Source organism: Ptychodera flava, chromosome 2 (assembly GCF_041260155.1).
Source record: "Ptychodera flava strain L36383 chromosome 2, AS_Pfla_20210202, whole genome shotgun sequence".
NCBI classification, from domain to species: domain Eukaryota; kingdom Metazoa; phylum Hemichordata; class Enteropneusta; family Ptychoderidae; genus Ptychodera; species Ptychodera flava.
Window position 1 is genome coordinate 51,091,504 of NC_091929.1, and position 6,000 is coordinate 51,097,503.

A 6,000-nucleotide genomic window follows, 5' to 3' on the forward strand; every position below is an offset into this window, starting at 1 on the left:
AAACTCACTTTTTCTCAATAAATTTCACTTTTGGACCCTACACATTATATATTTTCTGTTAGCCCTATATCTCAACATTATGAAAAATATGTTTATTTTCCAAAATCATTGTGTCTGTGTCCATTTCTCTCAAAAATATGCGTTTTTGAGTTTTTTTACTTAAAAAAATTAGGTGTTCAAGGACTATGGCGACTTGAGATCTTTTAACAGAAATCAGCAATTGAGTACTCTGGGGAAAAAACGGTGTCCCAGATTTTTTCTATTCCCTTTGTTTCAGCACAATAAGGTGTGAAAGTAACAACTCTGGATTTTTGAATAAATTACCGGGTTTCGTTCACTTCAGCAAGACTTTCTCATGTTCCATAAATTTTACCGAAAATCTGAGACACCGTTTTACAGATATGTATTGCTACTGTGACCTGGTAAAAAATCAGACCGATCTGTGCACCCTACTCCAACCTAATTTCTTTTGAAGTTACGCTTGTCAGGCCAAAATCGGAAGAGAGATAATCAAAGAATTGTGTAAACACCCGTATACGTACAAAAATCGATCGTTGATATGACTTTCCGGGCGATTTTTATTCATGTTCACGAACTTGCATCAAGCAGGAGACTAGATGTTTTGTATTTTACATCAAATACCCTTCCGAAGATCATAAATGGCGAGAAAATCGGGAGAAACACACACAAACTGTTGAGTTGTACGAGTAATGAGGACAGTTTATTTACATAACAAACACTGTCACGGCTAATCTGTTTTTGCTCAAATTAGAGTCTAAGCTTGTTACCGTAACTGTAAACGGTTGTCAAGATCTATCAATCCGTTTCTCTTCAGTTTAGAAGTATCTCTTACGCCCGTCGGAGGCGAATTGCGATATTTTATGTTTGCGAGAGTCTCAGTGGACCACATTGATTTTGACATCGCGGCGTCACGGAAGCCATGGCGGTGACTATTCAAGTTCGTCATTCGGCCCGTGCGCTTGTAGAACTTCCCCTGGAAGATGAAATTTATGCATACGCATCGCTTGACACGTCCACCAGTTTCATTCACAAATTTGTTCACTTATCGCCGACCTTCGCATCGGAATGGGCGTACTGTGGTAAACAGACTCTGTCGCTGACTTTCACGTTAGAGAACTTACTTCGGTGGAGAGAATCTGATAATCAATCAGCTTCCTCGTCGGAAGAAAGACTCGTGTCCGACATCTCATCTTCTGCCACGTTGCTATAGTACGACCCTAAGTCAGACAATCTGAGTTTTGTTCTGATAGCCTGGTCCATGATCTTACTTAATCTCTTCTTACGACCACGCTTACGTTACGTTTTATGCGTCTCTGCCTTCCGCTTGTCACCACGGAAGCCATTATCACTCATATAGGATAGTGGAAAGTATGCGCATGCGCGCCGGACAAGATCGGAAAAATTAACATAATCTGTTGACCTTGCGTCCCTATCCTAACTAATCCGTTCACAGTTAAGACAACCGAATATAACAGTACGCGTAGTTCCCAAAAAGTATATTTTTATTAGTATTTTACGCATTTTTTTATACAATATTGTCTCAACATTTTTCCTCATGTAAAGGTCATACGGTACTGACTCCAATTTTGAAATAAAACCAAAATCTCTGTAAAAATGCATTAAACGTGTGTCTATACCTTAAATTTGTATTCAAACATTGTAATAAATAACAAAATTGCTGCTGTGGGATCATTTTGAAAAATAATGACTTCAATTATAATGTAGGGATATTTGATCAAATATGCAATGGTCTATCTTGGCAGAAGGCCCTCTGGCTATGGTAGTATATGTGCATATCTGAACTCTTGAATCCAATTCATGAATCTTCAAGAATTTTTTTAAAGTCTGCCTCATCATACCAATGCATCAAAAGAGATGTTCATGATCAATAGGTGAAACTCAGAATTCTAACATATCACAGGATAAACAAATCTATGTTGGGAAATGTGCACAGAAATGTGTATTTCAATATGCATTTGCACATGTTTGTCTGTTGGCACAGACATCACATGATTTCTTTGGCTTACTTTGTAGAACACCACATGTTCTGTTTATTTCGGACTGAAACTGTTCATCTGGACATTGGACCATAACAGAGAAAGATTTTGTGTTCAGCGTGGTCTGTTTAATTTTAGACCATCAGTCATTCAAGCGTAATTGTCTTAAGAAAAAGGTCATGAGATTGAAAATTTGTAATTATATAGGAATCATTCATAATTGTGTGATTTCACCAAAATTTGGATGGAAATTTGTTTGATGATAGCTCATGATGCATGTATCATATTCATCTCAGTGGTGCACAGTTTACTGTCAGAACATTGCAATCATCAGCATGAATGATTTGCAGCCCTAAAAATTGGTCGATATCAACATGTGTATCTCTGATATCTGGAATCACAATGTAGTCTTGATACCCATCCTTCTGTACTTCATTTTCCACAGTGGTAAGCACGGCACCTCCCATTATCCTACGAAGTGTTGAAAACACTGCAGTCAACAAGAGTAGTCTGGAACTTCAACCAGCAACCACAACAATGACAGTAGAAAGGTAAGTTTTGACTGTTCACACCAATAACCTATCTATAACCTATCAGCTCTACAAGATCATGGTGTTTAATCATTTGGATGAGTGCTTCCATGATTTCACTTGCATACTGACCTTTGAACCCTCAAACTCACCGACATCTTGTTAATTTCAAAATTTCTTGACATGTCTGTGTTTCAGCCCTATAGCAGCACATGTAAGACAAAATTTCTTTGAGTAATAGAGAAAATTCTTCAGTCAGGGCATGTGAAATATCTAAGCGGGTAGAGTGATATTAACCAAAGAATCCATGATTGTAGAGTTTAAATTACATGAAAGTAGCTCAGGCCATGACCTTTCTTGATATCATGATCACATTTTATGTCTTTTTCTTAACCTTTTGTATTCAAACTGATGGAAATATCGTTTCTTTTAAAGTCTGTATCTTGCACTCAGTGTTCAAAATGTCAAAAAGCGCAGCCTTGTAGCACTTGCCAGATTTGGTGATGAGCGCCACCAGTGTTTGGTTTTGAAATCTCATTTGTTTTGAATTTAAGATCATGCATGACCTTGGAAGCATTGATGGGTTCTTGTACATCAAAACCCCATTTCAGCGTAACATGATTTCAACAACTGTAGATGTTGTATTTATGTGTTGACTTTCATGAGTTAGTAAAATTATTCAAGCCCTTGCAAGCTTAGATGTTTTTATGTTTACAATTAGATGATTTAATTTTGAAAATTAATTATATGGCATATCTTGATACATCTTTCACACTTTACAGCTCAAAAATGGAAGAAGATGGCTCCACAGCGGAAGTAGAACCACCAAGGCAGGTCTCCTCCACAGCAACCACTCCACAAGAAGGTGATTCCAGCATATCACAGGAAAGTAAACCCAGTATTGAGACCAAGGAGGACACAGTGTCAAGTCCAGCTGTCTCAAGTACTAGTACCAGTGAAGAAACTTGGTTGTAGCGGACTCTGCTTCAACAACAAGTGATGAGAACAAGCCATCGGGAGAATCCAGCAAAGCCACAGACATGGAAACTGCAGGTGAATCAAAAACGCAGATCACCATCGAGGATGTTGGTTCCCATGACAACAGCAAAGAGGAGAATGAAGAAGATGAAGGTGACCTTGACGATAACTTTGAGTGAGTTCATGGCATAACAGAAATCAAATGCATGGCTGAATCTCCTCCCATTGTGACATGTAGCTTTCATTGTGTTTGTGTCCTAGTTTGAACTTGTCAGTCCACCTCATGTCCATTCTGTCCCTTTGATCTGATTGGCTCACTGTTATAGAGCCATATCTACTTTTTTATTCATAACCTCATCTCACTTCTTAAGTTTCACAAGTTCCATTCCATATGTCTGAGTAAAATGCAATGTATTAAAGGTGCTTATGCCAAATTGGGGAAAAGTTTAATGTGTCAACTCCATTGCTAAACTTTATGAGACAAAATACAATATTTTTTTGTGAAAAATTAAAGAAGTCACATTTAATATGACTGTGGATCTCTTTACTGTTCCTATGTAAAATCATTTTAAGGAATGAATTAGTTTCTTTACAGAAAATAATTATATCAATGGTAATCAAAATTTAGTACAGAATCAGAAAGCCAGCCATTTAGCGTTTTTATGATGTGATTTTCAATGCTAAGTGTGAATTCGGTAAAATCTTGATGGGATTTCAAGTCACAACTGCCAAATGTTTCAAGTTTTATACAGAGACAGAAATCTGAATTTTTCATGGTAAAATGCCATACTTTGTACAAAATTTGGTTTCAAGCAAAGTTGAATTCCTTTTAGCTCATATCAAGATTCAAAGAAATGTAAGGCTTTCTGATTTTAAGAGACAAGGAAACAAAGTTAATGTAAGTTGAAATATAGCAATAAATGATAGTATAATATTGTAAAATAAACTTGGGTAGTTAAAAAGATTAAAAATGTATAATTATTTGTCTTGTCTCATATTTCATGTATCCATGTTAATCTGTCCATCTGTCTTCTAACCAACAATAGAATAGACATTTTGCTTTGTTGCATGCTTTGTAATATATTATTTTTCTTCTTTTTTCCCCTCTCCATTGTTTTTTTGTTTTTTGTCTTTGACTGTTTTGTCACTTGTGGTGGTCATTACCTTTTTGATTGTTACATGTCCATCTCCTGTGACTGTCTCCTCTTTGTCATCTTCGTGTTTCTTGCGCTTTCTCCTCGTTTCATTCTTGATCTTCATCTTGGCTGGTGTTTGTGTGTGTGGCTTCATCTTAATAGTTTCCTCTCCTCTAGTGTTCTAATGAAATTCGGTTCTCCTTACAGTAGCTCCTCTAGCCCAGCAACTCCCAAATCGGCCAACGGACCCACGGAGGGAAACACAGCCAACAAACAGAGCACCAATGAACCAAGTAGTATGACACCGGAAGAAAAGGCAAGACTGGAAAAAGCAAGGTGTGTAGTTTACTGTCAACTCAAATCTTTACAACTTCAAAATTTAATTTAACCTGTTCACCCCTGATTTGCTGTAAACCAGTCTAGAATCACAGTTTATAACAATGGGTTCAGGCCAAACCATGGTCGACAAAGGGTTAAGCATGTACGTGTGAATCAAGAGAAAGGGCAAAAGTCTTTTATAGCATGGTGCATTCATGGCTCCTGTGTAGGTTAATGGTCAAAGTCAAAATTACAATCTGTTGACACTGTTCGCTGTTATATTTATGTTGCTGTATAATGTACAGAATCATCTCTGTGCTTCTCATGAAATTACAACTTCCACATTATAGAGGTTCTGTTATTACTTGACGATAATACAAAGCACTATAGTTTTGTTGTGGTTGATACTATTGTTGTTGCTATTATTGTTAATTGCAGAGCTGAAGCAATAGAGGCCTTAGAACAGTGGAAAACAGCAACACAGCAGAACGGACCAGTATGAACCGGTCATAACCGGTTGGATCCGGTTCAGGGTGACTTTGTTCCAAGCAGAATACACTGTGTGCACCTAGCTATACGGAAGAAATATTTCAGGCAATTTGAACTTTTTGAATGCTGGTGTAAAAAAGAGTGAGAGAATGTAATCAAAGTGTAATTTTACTCATCTCATTGACATGCGGAATAAATCAAGGTTTGTTGTGGACTGTATAATAGGAGCAAGTGACTGTATAATGAACTTTAATAAAACTGACCATTGGAATATAGTCTCGCCAAATTTTGCAAGGAAATATTTTTTAGTTGAAACAAATAATACTATGTGTTTACATAATTATTGGAGTAACTTTTTTGGGTGGCTATATCGGCACTTCATTCAGAATTTCAAAGCTTCGAAAGAAAAAAGGCGTCATTTTGCATAGGCTGGTCTTGTAATAATTCTAGCAAATATATTGAAACATTTACTGAGACTCGTATACATCCCATTGCACACTGAATTTAGTTTTTTATCTGAAAAGAAACAAA

At 36.9% G+C, this 6,000-nt stretch overlaps 1 pseudogene; it reads left to right on the forward strand.

The window, feature by feature from the left end:
• The window catches only part of LOC139150856 (serine/threonine-protein phosphatase 6 regulatory subunit 3-like), a 30,020-nt pseudogene extending 24,265 nt beyond the window's left edge, over window positions 1-5,755 (forward strand).
• Window positions 5,756-6,000: the final 245 nt, after the last annotated feature.